The sequence below is a fragment of the Hypomesus nipponensis genome, chromosome 20, assembly GCF_054491055.1.
Source record: "Hypomesus nipponensis isolate SF chromosome 20, ASM5449105v1, whole genome shotgun sequence".
Taxonomy (NCBI): Eukaryota; Metazoa; Chordata; class Actinopteri; order Osmeriformes; family Osmeridae; genus Hypomesus; species Hypomesus nipponensis.
In genome coordinates, this window is record NC_140380.1 from 4233802 (window position 1) to 4248842 (window position 15041).

General features: G+C 54.1%; 83 non-coding genes across 83 annotated transcripts; 52 read left to right on the forward strand and 31 right to left on the reverse strand.

The window, feature by feature from the left end:
- Nucleotides 1–27: 27 nt before the first annotated feature.
- Nucleotides 28–99, forward strand: trnae-uuc (transfer RNA glutamic acid (anticodon UUC)). The gene has a single exon. It is a non-coding gene; the product is annotated as a tRNA-Glu (tRNA).
- A 91-nt stretch (nt 100–190) lies between these two features.
- On the forward strand, nt 191–262 carry trnae-cuc (transfer RNA glutamic acid (anticodon CUC)). Its single transcript has one exon. It is a non-coding gene; the product is annotated as a tRNA-Glu (tRNA).
- A 95-nt stretch (nt 263–357) lies between these two features.
- On the reverse strand, nt 358–447 carry trnay-gua (transfer RNA tyrosine (anticodon GUA)). Its single transcript is given in 2 exon segments — nt 358–393; nt 411–447. It is a non-coding gene; the product is annotated as a tRNA-Tyr (tRNA).
- Nucleotides 448–556: 109 nt separating this feature from the next.
- Nucleotides 557–628, forward strand: trnae-uuc (transfer RNA glutamic acid (anticodon UUC)). The gene has a single exon. It is a non-coding gene; the product is annotated as a tRNA-Glu (tRNA).
- A 91-nt stretch (nt 629–719) lies between these two features.
- trnae-cuc (transfer RNA glutamic acid (anticodon CUC)) lies at nt 720–791 on the forward strand. The gene has a single exon. It is a non-coding gene; the product is annotated as a tRNA-Glu (tRNA).
- A 94-nt stretch (nt 792–885) lies between these two features.
- On the reverse strand, nt 886–975 carry trnay-gua (transfer RNA tyrosine (anticodon GUA)). The gene is given in 2 exon segments: nt 886–921; nt 939–975. It is a non-coding gene; the product is annotated as a tRNA-Tyr (tRNA).
- A 109-nt stretch (nt 976–1084) lies between these two features.
- trnae-uuc (transfer RNA glutamic acid (anticodon UUC)) lies at nt 1085–1156 on the forward strand. The gene has a single exon. It is a non-coding gene; the product is annotated as a tRNA-Glu (tRNA).
- An 89-nt stretch (nt 1157–1245) lies between these two features.
- Nucleotides 1246–1335, reverse strand: trnay-gua (transfer RNA tyrosine (anticodon GUA)). Its single transcript is given in 2 exon segments — nt 1246–1281; nt 1299–1335. It is a non-coding gene; the product is annotated as a tRNA-Tyr (tRNA).
- Nucleotides 1336–1444: 109 nt separating this feature from the next.
- trnae-uuc (transfer RNA glutamic acid (anticodon UUC)) lies at nt 1445–1516 on the forward strand. Its single transcript has one exon. It is a non-coding gene; the product is annotated as a tRNA-Glu (tRNA).
- Nucleotides 1517–1607: 91 nt separating this feature from the next.
- Nucleotides 1608–1679, forward strand: trnae-cuc (transfer RNA glutamic acid (anticodon CUC)). Its single transcript has one exon. It is a non-coding gene; the product is annotated as a tRNA-Glu (tRNA).
- Nucleotides 1680–1774: 95 nt separating this feature from the next.
- trnay-gua (transfer RNA tyrosine (anticodon GUA)) lies at nt 1775–1864 on the reverse strand. Its single transcript is given in 2 exon segments — nt 1775–1810; nt 1828–1864. It is a non-coding gene; the product is annotated as a tRNA-Tyr (tRNA).
- Nucleotides 1865–1973: 109 nt separating this feature from the next.
- On the forward strand, nt 1974–2045 carry trnae-uuc (transfer RNA glutamic acid (anticodon UUC)). The gene has a single exon. It is a non-coding gene; the product is annotated as a tRNA-Glu (tRNA).
- A 91-nt stretch (nt 2046–2136) lies between these two features.
- Nucleotides 2137–2208, forward strand: trnae-cuc (transfer RNA glutamic acid (anticodon CUC)). Its single transcript has one exon. It is a non-coding gene; the product is annotated as a tRNA-Glu (tRNA).
- A 95-nt stretch (nt 2209–2303) lies between these two features.
- trnay-gua (transfer RNA tyrosine (anticodon GUA)) lies at nt 2304–2393 on the reverse strand. Its single transcript is given in 2 exon segments — nt 2304–2339; nt 2357–2393. It is a non-coding gene; the product is annotated as a tRNA-Tyr (tRNA).
- Nucleotides 2394–2501: 108 nt separating this feature from the next.
- trnae-uuc (transfer RNA glutamic acid (anticodon UUC)) lies at nt 2502–2573 on the forward strand. The gene has a single exon. It is a non-coding gene; the product is annotated as a tRNA-Glu (tRNA).
- Nucleotides 2574–2664: 91 nt separating this feature from the next.
- On the forward strand, nt 2665–2736 carry trnae-uuc (transfer RNA glutamic acid (anticodon UUC)). Its single transcript has one exon. It is a non-coding gene; the product is annotated as a tRNA-Glu (tRNA).
- A 91-nt stretch (nt 2737–2827) lies between these two features.
- On the forward strand, nt 2828–2899 carry trnae-cuc (transfer RNA glutamic acid (anticodon CUC)). Its single transcript has one exon. It is a non-coding gene; the product is annotated as a tRNA-Glu (tRNA).
- A 95-nt stretch (nt 2900–2994) lies between these two features.
- Nucleotides 2995–3084, reverse strand: trnay-gua (transfer RNA tyrosine (anticodon GUA)). The gene is given in 2 exon segments: nt 2995–3030; nt 3048–3084. It is a non-coding gene; the product is annotated as a tRNA-Tyr (tRNA).
- Nucleotides 3085–3193: 109 nt separating this feature from the next.
- trnae-uuc (transfer RNA glutamic acid (anticodon UUC)) lies at nt 3194–3265 on the forward strand. The gene has a single exon. It is a non-coding gene; the product is annotated as a tRNA-Glu (tRNA).
- An 89-nt stretch (nt 3266–3354) lies between these two features.
- On the reverse strand, nt 3355–3444 carry trnay-gua (transfer RNA tyrosine (anticodon GUA)). Its single transcript is given in 2 exon segments — nt 3355–3390; nt 3408–3444. It is a non-coding gene; the product is annotated as a tRNA-Tyr (tRNA).
- A 109-nt stretch (nt 3445–3553) lies between these two features.
- On the forward strand, nt 3554–3625 carry trnae-uuc (transfer RNA glutamic acid (anticodon UUC)). Its single transcript has one exon. It is a non-coding gene; the product is annotated as a tRNA-Glu (tRNA).
- A 91-nt stretch (nt 3626–3716) lies between these two features.
- trnae-cuc (transfer RNA glutamic acid (anticodon CUC)) lies at nt 3717–3788 on the forward strand. The gene has a single exon. It is a non-coding gene; the product is annotated as a tRNA-Glu (tRNA).
- Nucleotides 3789–3883: 95 nt separating this feature from the next.
- On the reverse strand, nt 3884–3973 carry trnay-gua (transfer RNA tyrosine (anticodon GUA)). The gene is given in 2 exon segments: nt 3884–3919; nt 3937–3973. It is a non-coding gene; the product is annotated as a tRNA-Tyr (tRNA).
- A 109-nt stretch (nt 3974–4082) lies between these two features.
- trnae-uuc (transfer RNA glutamic acid (anticodon UUC)) lies at nt 4083–4154 on the forward strand. The gene has a single exon. It is a non-coding gene; the product is annotated as a tRNA-Glu (tRNA).
- An 89-nt stretch (nt 4155–4243) lies between these two features.
- Nucleotides 4244–4333, reverse strand: trnay-gua (transfer RNA tyrosine (anticodon GUA)). Its single transcript is given in 2 exon segments — nt 4244–4279; nt 4297–4333. It is a non-coding gene; the product is annotated as a tRNA-Tyr (tRNA).
- Nucleotides 4334–4442: 109 nt separating this feature from the next.
- trnae-uuc (transfer RNA glutamic acid (anticodon UUC)) lies at nt 4443–4514 on the forward strand. The gene has a single exon. It is a non-coding gene; the product is annotated as a tRNA-Glu (tRNA).
- Nucleotides 4515–4605: 91 nt separating this feature from the next.
- Nucleotides 4606–4677, forward strand: trnae-cuc (transfer RNA glutamic acid (anticodon CUC)). Its single transcript has one exon. It is a non-coding gene; the product is annotated as a tRNA-Glu (tRNA).
- Nucleotides 4678–4773: 96 nt separating this feature from the next.
- On the reverse strand, nt 4774–4863 carry trnay-gua (transfer RNA tyrosine (anticodon GUA)). Its single transcript is given in 2 exon segments — nt 4774–4809; nt 4827–4863. It is a non-coding gene; the product is annotated as a tRNA-Tyr (tRNA).
- A 109-nt stretch (nt 4864–4972) lies between these two features.
- Nucleotides 4973–5044, forward strand: trnae-uuc (transfer RNA glutamic acid (anticodon UUC)). The gene has a single exon. It is a non-coding gene; the product is annotated as a tRNA-Glu (tRNA).
- A 91-nt stretch (nt 5045–5135) lies between these two features.
- On the forward strand, nt 5136–5207 carry trnae-cuc (transfer RNA glutamic acid (anticodon CUC)). Its single transcript has one exon. It is a non-coding gene; the product is annotated as a tRNA-Glu (tRNA).
- Nucleotides 5208–5303: 96 nt separating this feature from the next.
- trnay-gua (transfer RNA tyrosine (anticodon GUA)) lies at nt 5304–5393 on the reverse strand. The gene is given in 2 exon segments: nt 5304–5339; nt 5357–5393. It is a non-coding gene; the product is annotated as a tRNA-Tyr (tRNA).
- A 109-nt stretch (nt 5394–5502) lies between these two features.
- On the forward strand, nt 5503–5574 carry trnae-uuc (transfer RNA glutamic acid (anticodon UUC)). Its single transcript has one exon. It is a non-coding gene; the product is annotated as a tRNA-Glu (tRNA).
- Nucleotides 5575–5665: 91 nt separating this feature from the next.
- On the forward strand, nt 5666–5737 carry trnae-cuc (transfer RNA glutamic acid (anticodon CUC)). The gene has a single exon. It is a non-coding gene; the product is annotated as a tRNA-Glu (tRNA).
- Nucleotides 5738–5832: 95 nt separating this feature from the next.
- Nucleotides 5833–5922, reverse strand: trnay-gua (transfer RNA tyrosine (anticodon GUA)). Its single transcript is given in 2 exon segments — nt 5833–5868; nt 5886–5922. It is a non-coding gene; the product is annotated as a tRNA-Tyr (tRNA).
- A 109-nt stretch (nt 5923–6031) lies between these two features.
- On the forward strand, nt 6032–6103 carry trnae-uuc (transfer RNA glutamic acid (anticodon UUC)). The gene has a single exon. It is a non-coding gene; the product is annotated as a tRNA-Glu (tRNA).
- Nucleotides 6104–6391: 288 nt separating this feature from the next.
- On the forward strand, nt 6392–6463 carry trnae-uuc (transfer RNA glutamic acid (anticodon UUC)). Its single transcript has one exon. It is a non-coding gene; the product is annotated as a tRNA-Glu (tRNA).
- Nucleotides 6464–6554: 91 nt separating this feature from the next.
- On the forward strand, nt 6555–6626 carry trnae-cuc (transfer RNA glutamic acid (anticodon CUC)). Its single transcript has one exon. It is a non-coding gene; the product is annotated as a tRNA-Glu (tRNA).
- A 95-nt stretch (nt 6627–6721) lies between these two features.
- Nucleotides 6722–6811, reverse strand: trnay-gua (transfer RNA tyrosine (anticodon GUA)). The gene is given in 2 exon segments: nt 6722–6757; nt 6775–6811. It is a non-coding gene; the product is annotated as a tRNA-Tyr (tRNA).
- A 109-nt stretch (nt 6812–6920) lies between these two features.
- trnae-uuc (transfer RNA glutamic acid (anticodon UUC)) lies at nt 6921–6992 on the forward strand. Its single transcript has one exon. It is a non-coding gene; the product is annotated as a tRNA-Glu (tRNA).
- An 89-nt stretch (nt 6993–7081) lies between these two features.
- Nucleotides 7082–7171, reverse strand: trnay-gua (transfer RNA tyrosine (anticodon GUA)). The gene is given in 2 exon segments: nt 7082–7117; nt 7135–7171. It is a non-coding gene; the product is annotated as a tRNA-Tyr (tRNA).
- A 109-nt stretch (nt 7172–7280) lies between these two features.
- Nucleotides 7281–7352, forward strand: trnae-uuc (transfer RNA glutamic acid (anticodon UUC)). Its single transcript has one exon. It is a non-coding gene; the product is annotated as a tRNA-Glu (tRNA).
- A 91-nt stretch (nt 7353–7443) lies between these two features.
- On the forward strand, nt 7444–7515 carry trnae-cuc (transfer RNA glutamic acid (anticodon CUC)). The gene has a single exon. It is a non-coding gene; the product is annotated as a tRNA-Glu (tRNA).
- Nucleotides 7516–7610: 95 nt separating this feature from the next.
- Nucleotides 7611–7700, reverse strand: trnay-gua (transfer RNA tyrosine (anticodon GUA)). The gene is given in 2 exon segments: nt 7611–7646; nt 7664–7700. It is a non-coding gene; the product is annotated as a tRNA-Tyr (tRNA).
- Nucleotides 7701–7808: 108 nt separating this feature from the next.
- On the forward strand, nt 7809–7880 carry trnae-uuc (transfer RNA glutamic acid (anticodon UUC)). Its single transcript has one exon. It is a non-coding gene; the product is annotated as a tRNA-Glu (tRNA).
- A 254-nt stretch (nt 7881–8134) lies between these two features.
- Nucleotides 8135–8206, forward strand: trnae-cuc (transfer RNA glutamic acid (anticodon CUC)). Its single transcript has one exon. It is a non-coding gene; the product is annotated as a tRNA-Glu (tRNA).
- Nucleotides 8207–8301: 95 nt separating this feature from the next.
- Nucleotides 8302–8392, reverse strand: trnay-gua (transfer RNA tyrosine (anticodon GUA)). Its single transcript is given in 2 exon segments — nt 8302–8338; nt 8356–8392. It is a non-coding gene; the product is annotated as a tRNA-Tyr (tRNA).
- A 109-nt stretch (nt 8393–8501) lies between these two features.
- On the forward strand, nt 8502–8573 carry trnae-uuc (transfer RNA glutamic acid (anticodon UUC)). The gene has a single exon. It is a non-coding gene; the product is annotated as a tRNA-Glu (tRNA).
- Nucleotides 8574–8662: 89 nt separating this feature from the next.
- trnay-gua (transfer RNA tyrosine (anticodon GUA)) lies at nt 8663–8752 on the reverse strand. The gene is given in 2 exon segments: nt 8663–8698; nt 8716–8752. It is a non-coding gene; the product is annotated as a tRNA-Tyr (tRNA).
- Nucleotides 8753–8861: 109 nt separating this feature from the next.
- trnae-uuc (transfer RNA glutamic acid (anticodon UUC)) lies at nt 8862–8933 on the forward strand. Its single transcript has one exon. It is a non-coding gene; the product is annotated as a tRNA-Glu (tRNA).
- Nucleotides 8934–9024: 91 nt separating this feature from the next.
- trnae-cuc (transfer RNA glutamic acid (anticodon CUC)) lies at nt 9025–9096 on the forward strand. Its single transcript has one exon. It is a non-coding gene; the product is annotated as a tRNA-Glu (tRNA).
- Nucleotides 9097–9191: 95 nt separating this feature from the next.
- On the reverse strand, nt 9192–9281 carry trnay-gua (transfer RNA tyrosine (anticodon GUA)). Its single transcript is given in 2 exon segments — nt 9192–9227; nt 9245–9281. It is a non-coding gene; the product is annotated as a tRNA-Tyr (tRNA).
- Nucleotides 9282–9390: 109 nt separating this feature from the next.
- Nucleotides 9391–9462, forward strand: trnae-uuc (transfer RNA glutamic acid (anticodon UUC)). The gene has a single exon. It is a non-coding gene; the product is annotated as a tRNA-Glu (tRNA).
- A 91-nt stretch (nt 9463–9553) lies between these two features.
- Nucleotides 9554–9625, forward strand: trnae-cuc (transfer RNA glutamic acid (anticodon CUC)). Its single transcript has one exon. It is a non-coding gene; the product is annotated as a tRNA-Glu (tRNA).
- Nucleotides 9626–9720: 95 nt separating this feature from the next.
- On the reverse strand, nt 9721–9810 carry trnay-gua (transfer RNA tyrosine (anticodon GUA)). Its single transcript is given in 2 exon segments — nt 9721–9756; nt 9774–9810. It is a non-coding gene; the product is annotated as a tRNA-Tyr (tRNA).
- Nucleotides 9811–9919: 109 nt separating this feature from the next.
- trnae-uuc (transfer RNA glutamic acid (anticodon UUC)) lies at nt 9920–9991 on the forward strand. The gene has a single exon. It is a non-coding gene; the product is annotated as a tRNA-Glu (tRNA).
- An 89-nt stretch (nt 9992–10080) lies between these two features.
- trnay-gua (transfer RNA tyrosine (anticodon GUA)) lies at nt 10081–10170 on the reverse strand. Its single transcript is given in 2 exon segments — nt 10081–10116; nt 10134–10170. It is a non-coding gene; the product is annotated as a tRNA-Tyr (tRNA).
- Nucleotides 10171–10279: 109 nt separating this feature from the next.
- On the forward strand, nt 10280–10351 carry trnae-uuc (transfer RNA glutamic acid (anticodon UUC)). The gene has a single exon. It is a non-coding gene; the product is annotated as a tRNA-Glu (tRNA).
- Nucleotides 10352–10442: 91 nt separating this feature from the next.
- Nucleotides 10443–10514, forward strand: trnae-cuc (transfer RNA glutamic acid (anticodon CUC)). The gene has a single exon. It is a non-coding gene; the product is annotated as a tRNA-Glu (tRNA).
- Nucleotides 10515–10609: 95 nt separating this feature from the next.
- Nucleotides 10610–10699, reverse strand: trnay-gua (transfer RNA tyrosine (anticodon GUA)). The gene is given in 2 exon segments: nt 10610–10645; nt 10663–10699. It is a non-coding gene; the product is annotated as a tRNA-Tyr (tRNA).
- A 109-nt stretch (nt 10700–10808) lies between these two features.
- trnae-uuc (transfer RNA glutamic acid (anticodon UUC)) lies at nt 10809–10880 on the forward strand. The gene has a single exon. It is a non-coding gene; the product is annotated as a tRNA-Glu (tRNA).
- A 91-nt stretch (nt 10881–10971) lies between these two features.
- On the forward strand, nt 10972–11043 carry trnae-cuc (transfer RNA glutamic acid (anticodon CUC)). The gene has a single exon. It is a non-coding gene; the product is annotated as a tRNA-Glu (tRNA).
- Nucleotides 11044–11138: 95 nt separating this feature from the next.
- On the reverse strand, nt 11139–11228 carry trnay-gua (transfer RNA tyrosine (anticodon GUA)). The gene is given in 2 exon segments: nt 11139–11174; nt 11192–11228. It is a non-coding gene; the product is annotated as a tRNA-Tyr (tRNA).
- A 109-nt stretch (nt 11229–11337) lies between these two features.
- Nucleotides 11338–11409, forward strand: trnae-uuc (transfer RNA glutamic acid (anticodon UUC)). Its single transcript has one exon. It is a non-coding gene; the product is annotated as a tRNA-Glu (tRNA).
- Nucleotides 11410–11498: 89 nt separating this feature from the next.
- trnay-gua (transfer RNA tyrosine (anticodon GUA)) lies at nt 11499–11588 on the reverse strand. Its single transcript is given in 2 exon segments — nt 11499–11534; nt 11552–11588. It is a non-coding gene; the product is annotated as a tRNA-Tyr (tRNA).
- A 109-nt stretch (nt 11589–11697) lies between these two features.
- trnae-uuc (transfer RNA glutamic acid (anticodon UUC)) lies at nt 11698–11769 on the forward strand. Its single transcript has one exon. It is a non-coding gene; the product is annotated as a tRNA-Glu (tRNA).
- An 89-nt stretch (nt 11770–11858) lies between these two features.
- On the reverse strand, nt 11859–11948 carry trnay-gua (transfer RNA tyrosine (anticodon GUA)). The gene is given in 2 exon segments: nt 11859–11894; nt 11912–11948. It is a non-coding gene; the product is annotated as a tRNA-Tyr (tRNA).
- Nucleotides 11949–12057: 109 nt separating this feature from the next.
- Nucleotides 12058–12129, forward strand: trnae-uuc (transfer RNA glutamic acid (anticodon UUC)). The gene has a single exon. It is a non-coding gene; the product is annotated as a tRNA-Glu (tRNA).
- Nucleotides 12130–12218: 89 nt separating this feature from the next.
- On the reverse strand, nt 12219–12308 carry trnay-gua (transfer RNA tyrosine (anticodon GUA)). The gene is given in 2 exon segments: nt 12219–12254; nt 12272–12308. It is a non-coding gene; the product is annotated as a tRNA-Tyr (tRNA).
- Nucleotides 12309–12417: 109 nt separating this feature from the next.
- trnae-uuc (transfer RNA glutamic acid (anticodon UUC)) lies at nt 12418–12489 on the forward strand. The gene has a single exon. It is a non-coding gene; the product is annotated as a tRNA-Glu (tRNA).
- A 91-nt stretch (nt 12490–12580) lies between these two features.
- Nucleotides 12581–12652, forward strand: trnae-cuc (transfer RNA glutamic acid (anticodon CUC)). Its single transcript has one exon. It is a non-coding gene; the product is annotated as a tRNA-Glu (tRNA).
- A 95-nt stretch (nt 12653–12747) lies between these two features.
- Nucleotides 12748–12837, reverse strand: trnay-gua (transfer RNA tyrosine (anticodon GUA)). The gene is given in 2 exon segments: nt 12748–12783; nt 12801–12837. It is a non-coding gene; the product is annotated as a tRNA-Tyr (tRNA).
- Nucleotides 12838–12946: 109 nt separating this feature from the next.
- On the forward strand, nt 12947–13018 carry trnae-uuc (transfer RNA glutamic acid (anticodon UUC)). The gene has a single exon. It is a non-coding gene; the product is annotated as a tRNA-Glu (tRNA).
- Nucleotides 13019–13107: 89 nt separating this feature from the next.
- On the reverse strand, nt 13108–13197 carry trnay-gua (transfer RNA tyrosine (anticodon GUA)). The gene is given in 2 exon segments: nt 13108–13143; nt 13161–13197. It is a non-coding gene; the product is annotated as a tRNA-Tyr (tRNA).
- Nucleotides 13198–13306: 109 nt separating this feature from the next.
- On the forward strand, nt 13307–13378 carry trnae-uuc (transfer RNA glutamic acid (anticodon UUC)). Its single transcript has one exon. It is a non-coding gene; the product is annotated as a tRNA-Glu (tRNA).
- Nucleotides 13379–13469: 91 nt separating this feature from the next.
- trnae-cuc (transfer RNA glutamic acid (anticodon CUC)) lies at nt 13470–13541 on the forward strand. Its single transcript has one exon. It is a non-coding gene; the product is annotated as a tRNA-Glu (tRNA).
- Nucleotides 13542–13637: 96 nt separating this feature from the next.
- Nucleotides 13638–13727, reverse strand: trnay-gua (transfer RNA tyrosine (anticodon GUA)). Its single transcript is given in 2 exon segments — nt 13638–13673; nt 13691–13727. It is a non-coding gene; the product is annotated as a tRNA-Tyr (tRNA).
- A 109-nt stretch (nt 13728–13836) lies between these two features.
- trnae-uuc (transfer RNA glutamic acid (anticodon UUC)) lies at nt 13837–13908 on the forward strand. Its single transcript has one exon. It is a non-coding gene; the product is annotated as a tRNA-Glu (tRNA).
- Nucleotides 13909–13997: 89 nt separating this feature from the next.
- On the reverse strand, nt 13998–14087 carry trnay-gua (transfer RNA tyrosine (anticodon GUA)). Its single transcript is given in 2 exon segments — nt 13998–14033; nt 14051–14087. It is a non-coding gene; the product is annotated as a tRNA-Tyr (tRNA).
- Nucleotides 14088–14196: 109 nt separating this feature from the next.
- Nucleotides 14197–14268, forward strand: trnae-uuc (transfer RNA glutamic acid (anticodon UUC)). Its single transcript has one exon. It is a non-coding gene; the product is annotated as a tRNA-Glu (tRNA).
- Nucleotides 14269–14357: 89 nt separating this feature from the next.
- trnay-gua (transfer RNA tyrosine (anticodon GUA)) lies at nt 14358–14447 on the reverse strand. The gene is given in 2 exon segments: nt 14358–14393; nt 14411–14447. It is a non-coding gene; the product is annotated as a tRNA-Tyr (tRNA).
- Nucleotides 14448–14556: 109 nt separating this feature from the next.
- Nucleotides 14557–14628, forward strand: trnae-uuc (transfer RNA glutamic acid (anticodon UUC)). The gene has a single exon. It is a non-coding gene; the product is annotated as a tRNA-Glu (tRNA).
- Nucleotides 14629–14719: 91 nt separating this feature from the next.
- On the forward strand, nt 14720–14791 carry trnae-cuc (transfer RNA glutamic acid (anticodon CUC)). Its single transcript has one exon. It is a non-coding gene; the product is annotated as a tRNA-Glu (tRNA).
- A 95-nt stretch (nt 14792–14886) lies between these two features.
- On the reverse strand, nt 14887–14976 carry trnay-gua (transfer RNA tyrosine (anticodon GUA)). The gene is given in 2 exon segments: nt 14887–14922; nt 14940–14976. It is a non-coding gene; the product is annotated as a tRNA-Tyr (tRNA).
- Between the last annotated feature and the right edge of the window lie 65 nt (nt 14977–15041).

A 15041-nucleotide genomic window follows, 5' to 3' on the forward strand; every position in this document is an offset into this window, starting at 1 on the left:
TGCTGACGCAGGCGTCTTTGACGTGTCTCCCTGGTGGTCTAGTGGCTAGGATTCGGCGCTTTCACCGCCGCGGCCCGGGTTCGATTCCCGGTCAGTGAACTTAAGGTTCGGTGGAAGTCTTTGCCTTTTGACAGGCTTCATTTTGCAACTTGCTCCTCATCTTTGACAGCGAGCTGAAGAAGCCAAGCTCTCCCTGGTGGTCTAGTGGCTAGGATTCGGCGCTCTCACCGCCGCGGCCCGGGTTCGATTCCCGGTCAGGGAAAACAGTTTTTAGACCTCTCTCAAAATTGGGGGGGGTGGGGGTCTCAAGCGCTAGCCTTAATGCATCGTGGCCAGATTTCTACGCCAAAACATCCCTCCTTCGAGCCGGATTTGAACCAGCGACCTAAGGATTTCTAACCGTGTTTGACCTACAGTCCTCCGCTCTACCAACTGAGTTATCGAAGGGTGAGCAAGTGAGATGCTTTATTTGCGAGCAAGGCACGCCATCTCCCATCCTCCAGTTCAGACACGAAAGAAAAAAAGCCCTTGCTGACGCAGGCGTCTTTGACGTGTCTCCCTGGTGGTCTAGTGGCTAGGATTCGGCGCTTTCACCGCCGCGGCCCGGGTTCGATTCCCGGTCAGTGAACTTAAGGTTCGGTGGAAGTCTTTGCCTTTTGACAGGCTTCATTTTGCAACTTGCTCCTCATCTTTGACAGCGAGCTGAAGAAGCCAAGCTCTCCCTGGTGGTCTAGTGGCTAGGATTCGGCGCTCTCACCGCCGCGGCCCGGGTTCGATTCCCGGTCAGGGAAAACAGTTTTTAGACCTCTCTCAAAATTGGGGGGGTGGGGGTCTCAAGCGCTAGCCTTAATGCATCGTGGCCAGATTTCTACGCCAAAACATCCCTCCTTCGAGCCGGATTTGAACCAGCGACCTAAGGATTTCTAACCGTGTTTGACCTACAGTCCTCCGCTCTACCAACTGAGTTATCGAAGGGTGAGCAAGTGAGATGCTTTATTTGCGAGCAAGGCACGCCATCTCCCATCCTCCAGTTCAGACACGAAAGAAAAAAAGCCCTTGCTGACGCAGGCGTCTTTGACGTGTCTCCCTGGTGGTCTAGTGGCTAGGATTCGGCGCTTTCACCGCCGCGGCCCGGGTTCGATTCCCGGTCAGGGAAAACAGTTTTTAGACCTCTCTCAAAATTGGTGGGGGTCTCCAGCGCTGGCCTTAATGCATCGTGGCCAGATTTCTACGCCAAAACATACCTCCTTCGAGCCGGATTTGAACCAGCGACCTAAGGATTTCTAACCGTGTTTGACCTACAGTCCTCCGCTGTACCAACTGAGCTATCGAAGGGTGAGCAAGTGAGATGCTTTATTTGCGAGCAAGGCACGCCATCTCCCATCCTCCAGTTCAGACACGAAAGAAAAAAAGCCCTTGCTGACGCAGGCGTCTTTGACGTGTCTCCCTGGTGGTCTAGTGGCTAGGATTCGGCGCTTTCACCGCCGCGGCCCGGGTTCGATTCCCGGTCAGTGAACTTAAGGTTCGGTGGAAGTCTTTGCCTTTTGACAGGCTTCATTTTGCAACTTGCTCCTCATCTTTGACAGCGAGCAGAAGAAGCCAAGCTCTCCCTGGTGGTCTAGTGGCTAGGATTCGGCGCTCTCACCGCCGCGGCCCGGGTTCGATTCCCGGTCAGGGAAAACAGTTTTTAGACCTCTCTCAAAATTGGGGGGGGTGGGGGACTAAAGCGCTAGCCTTAATGCATCGTGGCCAGATTTCTACGCCAAAACATCCCTCCTTCGAGCCGGATTTGAACCAGCGACCTAAGGATTTCTAACCGTGTTTGACCTACAGTCCTCCGCTCTACCAACTGAGCTATCGAAGGGTGAGCAAGTGAGATGCTTTATTTGCGAGCAAGGCACGCCATCTCCCATCCTCCAGTTCAGACACGAAAGAAAAAAAGCCCTTGCTGACGCAGGCGTCTTTGACGTGTCTCCCTGGTGGTCTAGTGGCTAGGATTCGGCGCTTTCACCGCCGCGTCCCGGGTTCGATTCCTGGTCAGGGAACTTAAGGTTCGGTGGAAGTCTTTGCCTTTTGACAGGCTTCATTTTGCAACTTGCTCCTCATCTTTGACAGCGAGCAGAGGAAGTCAAGCTCTCCCTGGTGGTCTAGTGGCTAGGATTCGGCGCTCTCACCGCCGCGGCCCGGGTTCGATTCCCGGTCAGGGAAGACAGTTTTTAGACCTCTCTCAAAATTGGGGGGGGTGGGGGTCTCAAGCGGTAGCCTTAATGCATCGTGGCCAGATTTCTACGCCAAAACATCCCTCCTTCGAGCCGGATTTGAACCAGCGACCTAAGGATTTCTAACCGTGTTTGACCTACAGTCCTCCGCTCTACCAACTGAGCTATCGAAGGGTGAGCAAGTGAGATGTTTTATTTGCGAGCAAGGCACGCCATCTCCCATCCTCCAGTTCAGACACGAAAGAAAAAAGCCCTTGCTGACGCAGGCGCCTTTGACGTGTCTCCCTGGTGGTCTAGTGGCTAGGATTCGGCGCTTTCACCGCCGCGGCCCGGGTTCGATTCCCGGTCAGGGAACTTAAGGTTCGGTGGAAGTCTTTGCCTTTTGACAGGCTTCATTTTGCAACTTGCTCCTCATCTTTGACAGCGAGCAGAGGAAGCCAAGCTCTCCCTGGTGGTCTAGTGGCTAGGATTCGGCGCTTTCACCGCGGCGGCCCGGGTTCGATTCCCGGTCAGGGAACTTAAGGTTCGGTGGAAGTCTTTGCCTTTTGACAGGCTTCATTTTGCAACTTGCTCCCCATCTTTGACAGCGAGCAGAGGAAGCCAAGCTCTCCCTGGTGGTCTAGTGGCTAGGATTCGGTGCTCTCACCGCCGCGGCCCGGGTTCGATTCCCGGTCAGGGAAAACAGTTTTTAGACCTCTCTCAAAATTGGGGGGGGTGGGGGTCTCAAGCGCTAGCCTTAATGCATCGTGGCCAGATTTCTACGCCAAAACATCCCTCCTTCGAGCCGGATTTGAACCAGCGACCTAAGGATTTCTAACCGTGTTTGACCTACAGTCCTCCGCTCTACCAACTGAGCTATCGAAGGGTGATCAAGTGAGATGCTTTATTTGCGAGCAAGGCACGCCATCTCCCATCCTCCAGTTCAGACACGAAAGAAAAAAAGCCCTTGCTGACGCAGGCGTCTTTGACGTGTCTCCCTGGTGGTCTAGTGGCTAGGATTCGGCGCTTTCACCGCCGCGGCCCGAGTTCGATTCCCGGTCAGGGAAAACAGTTTTTAGACCTCTCTCAAAATTGGTGGGGGTCTCCAGCGCTGGCCTTAATGCATCGTGGCCAGATTTCTACGCCAAAACATACCTCCTTCGAGCCGGATTTGAACCAGCGACCTAAGGATTTCTAACCGTGTTTGACCTACAGTCCTCCGCTGTACCAACTGAGCTATCGAAGGGTGAGCAAGTGAGATGCTTTATTTGCGAGCAAGGCACGCCATCTCCCATCCTCCAGTTCAGACACGAAAGAAAAAAAGCCCTTGCTGACGCAGGCGTCTTTGACGTGTCTCCCTGGTGGTCTAGTGGCTAGGATTCGGCGCTTTCACCGCCGCGGCCCGGGTTCGATTCCCGGTCAGTGAACTTAAGGTTCGGTGGAAGTCTTTGCCTTTTGACAGGCTTCATTTTGCAACTTGCTCCCCATCTTTGACAGCGAGCAGAGGAAGCCAAGCTCTCCCTGGTGGTCTAGTGGCTAGGATTCGGTGCTCTCACCGCCGCGGCCCGGGTTCGATTCCCGGTCAGGGAAAACAGTTTTTAGACCTCTCTCAAAATTGGGGGGGGTGGGGGTCTCAAGCGCTAGCCTTAATGCATCGTGGCCAGATTTCTACGCCAAAACATCCCTCCTTCGAGCCGGATTTGAACCAGCGACCTAAGGATTTCTAACCGTGTTTGACCTACAGTCCTCCGCTCTACCAACTGAGCTATCGAAGGGTGATCAAGTGAGATGCTTTATTTGCGAGCAAGGCACGCCATCTCCCATCCTCCAGTTCAGACACGAAAGAAAAAAAGCCCTTGCTGACGCAGGCGTCTTTGACGTGTCTCCCTGGTGGTCTAGTGGCTAGGATTCGGCGCTTTCACCGCCGCGGCCCGGGTTCGATTCCCGGTCAGGGAAAACAGTTTTTAGACCTCTCTCAAAATTGGTGGGGGTCTCCAGCGCTGGCCTTAATGCATCGTGGCCAGATTTCTACGCCAAAACATACCTCCTTCGAGCCGGATTTGAACCAGCGACCTAAGGATTTCTAACCGTGTTTGACCTACAGTCCTCCGCTGTACCAACTGAGCTATCGAAGGGTGAGCAAGTGAGATGCTTTATTTGCGAGCAAGGCACGCCATCTCCCATCCTCCAGTTCAGACACGAAAGAAAAAAAGCCCTTGCTGACGCAGGCGTCTTTGACGTGTCTCCCTGGTGGTCTAGTGGCTAGGATTCGGCGCTTTCACCGCCGCGGCCCGGGTTCGATTCCCGGTCAGTGAACTTAAGGTTCGGTGGAAGTCTTTGCCTTTTGACAGGCTTCATTTTGCAACTTGCTCCTCATCTTTGACAGCGAGCAGAAGAAGCCAAGCTCTCCCTGGTGGTCTAGTGGCTAGGATTCGGCGCTCTCACCGCCGCGGCCCGGGTTCGATTCCCGGTCAGGGAAAACAGTTTTTAGACCTCTCTCAAAATTGGGGGGGGGTGGGGGTCTCAAGCGCTAGCCTTAATGCATCGTGGCCAGATTTCTACGCCAAAACATCCCTCCTTCGAGCCGGATTTGAACCAGCGACCTAAGGATTTCTAACCGTGTTTGACCTACAGTCCTCCGCTCTACCAACTGAGCTATCGAAGGGTGAGCAAGTGAGATGCTTTATTTGCGAGCAAGGCACGCCATCTCCCATCCTCCAGTTCAGACACGAAAGAAAAAAAGCCCTTGCTGACGCAGGCGTCTTTGACGTGTCTCCCTGGTGGTCTAGTGGCTAGGATTCGGCGCTTTCACCGCCGCGGCCCGGGTTCGATTCCCGGTCAGTGAACTTAAGGTTCGGTGGAAGTCTTTGCCTTTTGACAGGCTTCATTTTGCAACTTGCTCCTCATCTTTGACAGCGAGCAGAAGAAGCCAAGCTCTCCCTGGTGGTCTAGTGGCTAGGATTCGGCGCTCTCACCGCCGCGGCCCGGGTTCGATTCCCGGTCAGGGAAAACAGTTTTTAGACCTCTCTCAAAATTGGGGGGGGGTGGGGGTCTCAAGCGCTAGCCTTAATGCATCGTGGCCAGATTTCTACGCCAAAACATCCCTCCTTCGAGCCTGATTTGAACCAGCGACCTAAGGATTTCTAACCGTGTTTGACCTACAGTCCTCCGCTCTACCAACTGAGCTATCGAAGGGTGAGCAAGTGAGATGCTTTATTTGCGAGCAAGGCACGCCATCTCCCATCCTCCAGTTCAGACACGAAAGAAAAAAAGCCCTTGCTGACGCAGGCGCCTTTGACGTGTCTCCCTGGTGGTCTAGTGGCTAGGATTCGGCGCTTTCACCGCCGCGGCCCGGGTTCGATTCCCGGTCAGGGAACTTAAGGTTCGGTGGAAGTCTTTGCCTTTTGACAGGCTTCATTTTGCAACTTGCTCCTCATCTTTGACAGCGAGCAGAGGAAGCCAAGCTCTCCCTGGTGGTCTAGTGGCTAGGATTCGGCGCTCTCACCGCCGCGGCCCGGGTTCGATTCCCGGTCAGGGAAAACAGTTTTTAGACCTCTCTCAAAATTGGGGGGGGTGGGGGTCTCAAGCGCTAGCCTTAATGCATCGTGGCCAGATTTCTACGCCAAAACATCCCTCCTTCGAGCCGGATTTGAACCAGCGACCTAAGGATTTCTAACCGTGTTTGACCTACAGTCCTCCGCTCTACCAACTGAGCTATCGAAGGGTGAGCAAGTGAGATGCTTTATTTGCGAGCAAGGCACGCCATCTCCCATCCTCCAGTTCAGACACGAAAGAAAAAAAGCCCTTGCTGACGCAGGCGTCTTTGACGTGTCTCCCTGGTGGTCTAGTGGCTAGGATTCGGCGCTTTCACCGCTGCGGCCCGGGTTCGATTCCCGGTCAGGGAAAACAGCTTTTAGACCTCTCTCAAAATTGGTGGGGGTCTCCAGCGCTAGCCTTAATGCATCGTGGCCAGATTTCTACGCCAAAACATCCCTCCTTCGAGCCGGATTTGAGCCAGCAACCTAAGGATTTCTAACCGTGTTTGACCTACAGTGCTCCAGTCTACCAACTGAGCTATCGAAGGGTGAGCAAGTGAGATGCTTTATTTGCGAGCAAGGCACGCCATCTCCCATCCTCCAGTTCAGACACGAAAGAAAAAAAGCCCTTGCTGACGCATGCGCCTTTGACGTGTCTCCCTGGTGGTCTAGTGGCTAGGATTCGGCGCTTTCACCGCCGCGGCCCGGGTTCGATTCCCGGTCAGGGAACTTAAGGTTCGGTGGAAGTCTTTGCCTTTTGACAGGCTTCATTTTGCAACTTGCTCCTCATCTTTGACAGCGAGCAGAGGAAGCCAAGCTCTCCCTGGTGGTCTAGTGGCTAGGATTCGGCGCTCTCACCGCCGCGGCCCGGGTTCGATTCCCGGTCAGTGAAAACAGTTTTTAGACCTCTCTCAAAATTGGGGGGGGTGGGGGTCTCAAGCGCTAGCCTTAATGCATCGTGGCCAGATTTCTACGCCAAAACATCCCTCCTTCGAGCCAGATTTGAACCAGCGACCTAAGGATTTCTAACCGTGTTTGACCTACAGTCCTCCGCTCTACCAACTGAGCTATCGAAGGGTGAGCAAGTGAGATGCTTTATTTGCGAGCAAGGCACGCCATCTCCCATCCTCCAGTTTAGACACGAAAGAAAAAAAGCCCTTGCTGACGCAGGCGTCTTTGACGTGTCTCCCTGGTGGTCTAGTGGCTAGGATTCGGCGCTTTCACCGCTGCGGCCCGGGTTCGATTCCCGGTCAGGGAAAACAGCTTTTAGACCTCTCTCAAAATTGGTGGGGGTCTCCAGCGCTAGCCTTAATGCATCGTGGCCAGATTTCTACGCCAAAACATCCCTCCTTCGAGCCGGATTTGAACCAGCGACCTAAGGATTTCTAACCGTGTTTGACCTACAGTCCTCCGCTCTACCAACTGAGCTATCGAAGGGTGAGCAAGTGAGATGCTTTATTTGCGAGCAAGGCACGCCATCTCCCATCCTCCAGTTCAGACACGAAAGAAAAAAAGCCCTTGCTGACGCAGGCGCCTTTGACGTGTCTCCCTGGTGGTCTAGTGGCTAGGATTCGGCGCTTTCACCGCCGCGGCCCGGGTTCGATTCCCGGTCAGGGAACTTAAGGTTCGGTGGAAGTCTTTGCCTTTTGACAGGCTTCATTTTGCAACTTGCTCCTCATCTTTGACAGCGAGCAGAGGAAGCCAAGCTCTCCCTGGTGGTCTAGTGGCTAGGATTCGGCGCTCTCACCGCCGCGGCCCGGGTTCGATTCCCGGTCAGGGAAGACAGTTTTTAGACCTCTCTCAAAATTGGGGGGGGTGGGGGTCTCAAGCGGTAGCCTTAATGCATCGTGGCCAGATTTCTACGCCAAAACATCCCTCCTTCGAGCCGGATTTGAACCAGCGACCTAAGGATTTCTAACCGTGTTTGACCTACAGTCCTCCGCTCTACCAACTGAGCTATCGAAGGGTGAGCAAGTGAGATGCTTTATTTGCGAGCAAGGCACGCCATCTCCCATCCTCCAGTTCAGACACGAAAGAAAAAAGCCCTTGCTGACGCAGGCGCCTTTGACGTGTCTCCCTGGTGGTCTAGTGGCTAGGATTCGGCGCTTTCACCGCCGCGGCCCGGGTTCGATTCCCGGTCAGGGAACTTAAGGTTCGGTGGAAGTCTTTGCCTTTTGACAGGCTTCATTTTGCAACTTGCTCCTCATCTTTGACAGCGAGCAGAGGAAGCCAAGCTCTCCCTGGTGGTCTAGTGGCTAGGATTCGGCGCTTTCACCGCGGCGGCCCGGGTTCGATTCCCGGTCAGTGAACTTAAGGTTCGGTGGAAGTCTTTGCCTTTTGACAGGCTTCATTTTGCAACTTGCTCCCCATCTTTGACAGCGAGCAGAGGAAGCCAAGCTCTCCCTGGTGGTCTAGTGGCTAGGATTCGGTGCTCTCACCGCCGCGGCCCGGGTTCGATTCCCGGTCAGGGAAAACAGTTTTTAGACCTCTCTCAAAATTGGGGGGGGTGGGGGTCTCAAGCGCTAGCCTTAATGCATCGTGGCCAGATTTCTACGCCAAAACATCCCTCCTTCGAGCCGGATTTGAACCAGCGACCTTAAGGATTTCTAACCGTGTTTGACCTACAGTCCTCCGCTGTACCAACTGAGCTATCGAAGGGTGAGCAAGTGAGATGCTTTATTTGCGAGCAAGGCACGCCATCTCCCATCCTCCAGTTCAGACACGAAAGAAAAAAAGCCCTTGCTGACGCAGGCGTCTTTGACGTGTCTCCCTGGTGGTCTAGTGGCTAGGATTCGGCGCTTTCACCGCCGCGGCCCGGGTTCGATTCCCGGTCAGGGAAAACAGTTTTTAGACCTCTCTCAAAATTGGTGGGGGTCTCCAGCGCTGGCCTTAATGCATCGTGGCCAGATTTCTACGCCAAAACATACCTCCTTCGAGCCGGATTTGAACCAGCGACCTAAGGATTTCTAACCGTGTTTGACCTACAGTCCTCCGCTGTACCAACTGAGCTATCGAAGGGTGAGCAAGTGAGATGCTTTATTTGCGAGCAAGGCACGCCATCTCCCATCCTCCAGTTCAGACACGAAAGAAAAAAAGCCCTTGCTGACGCAGGCGTCTTTGACGTGTCTCCCTGGTGGTCTAGTGGCTAGGATTCGGCGCTTTCACCGCCGCGGCCCGGGTTCGATTCCCGGTCAGTGAACTTAAGGTTCGGTGGAAGTCTTTGCCTTTTGACAGGCTTCATTTTGCAACTTGCTCCTCATCTTTGACAGCGAGCAGAAGAAGCCAAGCTCTCCCTGGTGGTCTAGTGGCTAGGATTCGGCGCTCTCACCGCCGCGGCCCGGGTTCGATTCCCGGTCAGTGAAAACAGTTTTTAGACCTCTCTCAAAATTGGGGGGGGTGGGGGTCTCAAGCGCTAGCCTTAATGCATCGTGGCCAGATTTCTACGCCAAAACATCCCTCCTTCGAGCCGGATTTGAACCAGCGACCTAAGGATTTCTAACCGTGTTTGACCTACAGTCCTCCGCTCTACCAACTGAGCTATCGAAGGGTGAGCAAGTGAGATGCTTTATTTGCGAGCAAGGCACGCCATCTCCCATCCTCCAGTTCAGACACGAAAGAAAAAAAGCCCTTGCTGACGCAGGCGCCTTTGACGTGTCTCCCTGGTGGTCTAGTGGCTAGGATTCGGCGCTTTCACCGCCGCGGCCCGGGTTCGATTCCCGGTCAGGGAACTTAAGGTTCGGTGGAAGTCTTTGCCTTTTGACAGGCTTCATTTTGCAACTTGCTCCTCATCTTTGACAGCGAGCAGAGGAAGCCAAGCTCTCCCTGGTGGTCTAGTGGCTAGGATTCGGCGCTCTCACCGCCGCGGCCCGGGTTCGATTCCCGGTCAGGGAAAACAGTTTTTAGACCTCTCTCAAAATTGGGGGGGGTGGGGGTCTCAAGCGCTAGCCTTAATGCATCGTGGCCAGATTTCTACGCCAAAACATCCCTCCTTCGAGCCGGATTTGAACCAGCGACTTAAGGATTTCTAACCGTGTTTGACCTACAGTCCTCCGCTCTACCAACTGAGCTATCGAAGGGTGAGCAAGTGAGATGCTTTATTTGCGAGCAAGGCACGCCATCTCCCATCCTCCAGTTCAGACACGAAAGAAAAAAAGCCCTTGCTGACGCAGGCGTCTTTGACGTGTCTCCCTGGTGGTCTAGTGGCTAGGATTCGGCGCTTTCACCGCTGCGGCCCGGGTTCGATTCCCGGTCAGGGAAAACAGCTTTTAGACCTCTCTCAAAATTGGTGGGGGTCTCCAGCGCTAGCCTTAATGCATCGTGGCCAGATTTCTACGCCAAAACATCCCTCCTTCGAGCCGGATTTGAACCAGCGACCTAAGGATTTCTAACCGTGTTTGACCTACAGTCCTCCGCTCTACCAACTGAGGTATCGAAGGGTGAGCAAGTGTGATGCTTTATTTGCGAGCAAGGCACGCCATCTCCCATCCTCCAGTTCAGACACGAAAGAAAAAAAGCCCTTGCTGACGCAGGCGTCTTTGACGTGTCTCCCTGGTGGTCTAGTGGCTAGGATTCGGCGCTTTCACCGCCGCGGCCCGGGTTCGATTCCCGGTCAGTGAACTTAAGGTTCGGTGGAAGTCTTTGCCTTTTGACAGGCTTCATTTTGCAACTTGCTCCTCATCTTTGACAGCGAGCAGAAGAAGCCAAGCTCTCCCTGGTGGTCTAGTGGCTAGGATTCGGCGCTCTCACCGCCGCGGCCCGGGTTCGATTCCCGGTCAGGGAAAACAGTTTTTAGACCTCTCTCAAAATTGGGGGGGGTGGGGGTCTCAAGCGCTAGCCTTAATGCATCGTGGCCAGATTTCTACGCCAAAACATCCCTCCTTCGAGCCGGATTTGAACCAGCGACCTAAGGATTTCTAACCGTGTTTGACCTACAGTTCTCCGCTCTACCAACTGAGCTATCGAAGGGTGAGCAAGTGAGATGCTTTATTTGCGAGCAAGGCACGCCATCTCCCATCCTCCAGTTCAGACACGAAAGAAAAAAAGCCCTTGCTGACGCAGGCGCCTTTGACGTGTCTCCCTGGTGGTCTAGTGGCTAGGATTCGGCGCTTTCACCGCCGCGGCCCGGGTTCGATTCCCGGTCAGGGAACTTAAGGTTCGGTGGAAGTCTTTGCCTTTTGACAGGCTTCATTTTGCAACTTGCTCCTCATCTTTGACAGCGAGCAGAGGAAGCCAAGCTCTCCCTGGTGGTCTAGTGGGTAGGATTCGGCGCTCTCACCGCCGCGGCCCGGGTTCGATTCCCGGTCAGGGAAAACAGTTTTTAGACCTCTCTCAAAATTGGGGGGGGTGGGGGTCTCAAGCGCTAGCCTTAATGCATCGTGGCCAGATTTCTACGCCAAAACATCCCTCCTTCGAGCCGGATTTGAACCAGCGACCTAAGGATTTCTAACCGTGTTTGACCTACAGTCCTCCGCTCTACCAACTGAGCTATCGAAGGGTGAGCAAGTGAGATGCTTTATTTGCGAGCAAGGCACGCCATCTCCCATCCTCCAGTTCAGACACGAAAGAAAAAAAGCCCTTGCTGACGCAGGCGTCTTTGACGTGTCTCCCTGGTGGTCTAGTGGCTAGGATTCGGCGCTTTCACCGCTGCGGCCCGGGTTCGATTCCCGGTCAGGGAAAACAGCTTTTAGACCTCTCTCAAAATTGGTGGGGGTCTCCAGCGCTAGCCTTAATGCATCGTGGCCAGATTTCTACGCCAAAACATCCCTCCTTCGAGCCGGATTTGAACCAGCGACCTAAGGATTTCTAACCGTGTTTGACCTACAGTCCTCCGCTCTACCAACTGAGCTATCGAAGGGTGAGCAAGTGAGATGCTTTATTTGCGAGCAAGGCACGCCATCTCCCATCCTCCAGTTCAGACACGAAAGAAAAAAAGCCCTTGCTGACGCAGGCGCCTTTGACGTGTCTCCCTGGTGGTCTAGTGGCTAGGATTCGGCGCTTTCACCGCCGCGGCCCGGGTTCGATTCCCGGTCAGGGAAAACAGTTTTTAGACCTCTCTCAAAATTGGTGGGGGTCTCCAGCGCTGGCCTTAATGCATCGTGGCCAGATTTCTACGCCAAAACATACCTCCTTCGAGCCGGATTTGAACCAGCGACCTAAGGATTTCTAACCGTGTTTGACCTACAGTCCTCCGCTCTACCAACTGAGCTATCGAAGGGTGAGCAAGTGAGATGCTTTATTTGCGAGCAAGGCACGCCATCTCCCATCCTCCAGTTCAGACACGAAAGAAAAAAAGCCCTTGCTGACGCAGGCGTCTTTGACGTGTCTCCCTGGTGGTCTAGTGGCTAGGATTCGGCGCTTTCACCGCCGCGGCCCGGGTTCGATTCCCGGTCAGGGAAAACAGTTTTTAGACCTCTCTCAAAATTGGTGGGGGTCTCCAGCGCTGGCCTTAATGCATCGTGGCCAGATTTCTACGCCAAAACATACCTCCTTCGAGCCGGATTTGAACCAGCGACCTAAGGATTTCTAACCGTGTTTGACCTACAGTCCTCCGCTGTACCAACTGAGCTATCGAAGGGTGAGCAAGTGAGATGCTTTATTTGCGAGCAAGGCACGCCATCTCCCATCCTCCAGTTCAGACACGAAAGAAAAAAAGCCCTTGCTGACGCAGGCGTCTTTGACGTGTCTCCCTGGTGGTCTAGTGGCTAGGATTCGGCGCTTTCACCGCCGCGGCCCGGGTTCGATTCCCGGTCAGGGAACTTAAGGTTCGGTGGAAGTCTTTGCCTTTTGACAGGCTTCATTTTGCAACTTGCTCCTCATCTTTGACAGCGAGCAGAGGAAGCCAAGCTCTCCCTGGTGGTCTAGTGGCTAGGATTCGGCGCTCTCACCGCCGCGGCCCGGGTTCGATTCCCGGTCAGGGAAAACAGTTTTTAGACCTCTCTCAAAATTGGGGGGGGTGGGGGTCTCAAGCGCTAGCCTTAATGCATCGTGGCCAGATTTCTACGCCAAAACATCCCTCCTTCGAGCCGGATTTGAACCAGCGACCTAAGGATTTCTAACCGTGTTTGACCTACAGTCCTCCGCTCTACCAACTGAGCTATCGAAGGGTGAGCAAGTGAGATGCTTTATTTGCGAGCAAGGCACGCCATCTCCCATCCTCCAGTTCAGACACGAAAGAAAAAAAGCCCTTGCTGACGCAGGCGTCTTTGACGTGTCTCCCTGGTGGTCTAGTGGCTAGGATTCGGCGCTTTCACCGCCGCGGCCCGGGTTCGATTCCCGGTCAGGGAAAACAGTTTTTAGACCTCTCTCAAAATTGGTGGGGGTCTCCAGCGCTGGCCTTAATGCATCGTGGCCAGATTTCTACGCCAAAACATACCTCCTTCGAGCCGGATTTGAACCAGCGACCTAAGGATTTCTAACCGTGTTTGACCTACAGTCTTCCGCTGTACCAACTGAGCTATCGAAGGGTGAGCAAGTGAGATGCTTTATTTGCGAGCAAGGCACGCCATCTCCCATCCTCCAGTTCAGACACGAAAGAAAAAAAGCCCTTGCTGACGCAGGCGTCTTTGACGTGTCTCCCTGGTGGTCTAGTGGCTAGGATTCGGCGCTTTCACCGCCGCGGCCCGGGTTCGATTCCCGGTCAGTGAACTTAAGGTTCGGTGGAAGTCTTTGCCTTTTGACAGGCTTCATTTTGCAACTTGCTCCTCATCTTTGACAGCGAGCAGAAGAAGCCAAGCTCTCCCTGGTGGTCTAGTGGCTAGGATTCGGCGCTCTCACCGCCGCGGCCCGGGTTCGATTCCCGGTCAGGGAAAACAGTTTTTAGACCTCTCTCAAAATTGGGGGGGGGTGGGGGTCTCAAGCGCTAGCCTTAATGCATCGTGGCCAGATTTCTACGCCAAAACATCCCTCCTTCGAGCCGGATTTGAACCAGCGACCTAAGGATTTCTAACCGTGTTTGACCTACAGTCCTCCGCTCTACCAACTGAGCTATCGAAGGGTGAGCAAGTGAGATGCTTTATTTGCGAGCAAGGCACGCCATCTCCCATCCTCCAGTTCAGACACGAAAGAAAAAAAGCCCTTGCTGACGCAGGCGTCTTTGACGTGTCTCCCTGGTGGTCTAGTGGCTAGGATTCGGCGCTTTCACCGCCGCGGCCCGGGTTCGATTCCCGGTCAGGGAAAACAGTTTTTAGACCTCTCTCAAAATTGGTGGGGGTCTCCAGCGCTGGCCTTAATGCATCGTGGCCAGATTTCTACGCCAAAACATACCTCCTTCGAGCCGGATTTGAACCAGCGACCTAAGGATTTCTAACCGTGTTTGACCTACAGTCCTCCGCTGTACCAACTGAGCTATCGAAGGGTGAGCAAGTGAGATGCTTTATTTGCGAGCAAGGCACGCCATCTCCCATCCTCCAGTTCAGACACGAAAGAAAAAAAGCCCTTGCTGACGCAGGCGTCTTTGACGTGTCTCCCTGGTGGTCTAGTGGCTAGGATTCGGCGCTTTCACCGCCGCGGCCCGGGTTCGATTCCCGGTCAGGGAAAACAGTTTTTAGACCTCTCTCAAAATTGGTGGGGGTCTCCAGCGCTGGCCTTAATGCATCGTGGCCAGATTTCTACGCCAAAACATCCCTCCTTCGAGCCGGATTTGAACCAGCGACTTAAGGATTTCTAACCGTGTTTGACCTACAGTTCTCCGCTCTACCAACTGAGCTATCGAAGGGTGAGCAAGTGAGATGCTTTATTTGCGAGCAAGGCACGCCATCTCCCATCCTCCAGTTCAGACACGAAAGAAAAAAAGCCCTTGCTGACGCAGGCGCCTTTGACGTGTCTCCCTGGTGGTCTAGTGGCTAGGATTCGGCGCTTTCACCGCCGCGGCCCGGGTTCGATTCCCGGTCAGGGAACTTAAGGTTCGGTGGAAGTCTTTGCCTTTTGACAGGCTTCATTTTGCAACTTGCTCCTCATCTTTGACAGCGAGCAGAGGAAGCCAAGCTCTCCCTGGTGGTCTAGTGGCTAGGATTCGGCGCTCTCACCGCCGCGGCCCGGGTTCGATTCCCGGTCAGGGAAAACAGTTTTTAGACCTCTCTCAAAATTGGGGGGGGTGGGGGTCTCAAGCGCTAGCCTTAATGCATCGTGGCCAGATTTCTACGCCAAAACATCCCTCCTTCGAGCCGGATTTGAACCAGCGACCTAAGGATTTCTAACCGTGTTTGACCTACAGTCCTCCGCTCTACCAACTGAGCTATCGAAGGGTGAGCAAGTGAGATGCTTTATTTGCGAGCAAGGCACGCCATCTCCCATCCTCCAGTTCAGACAC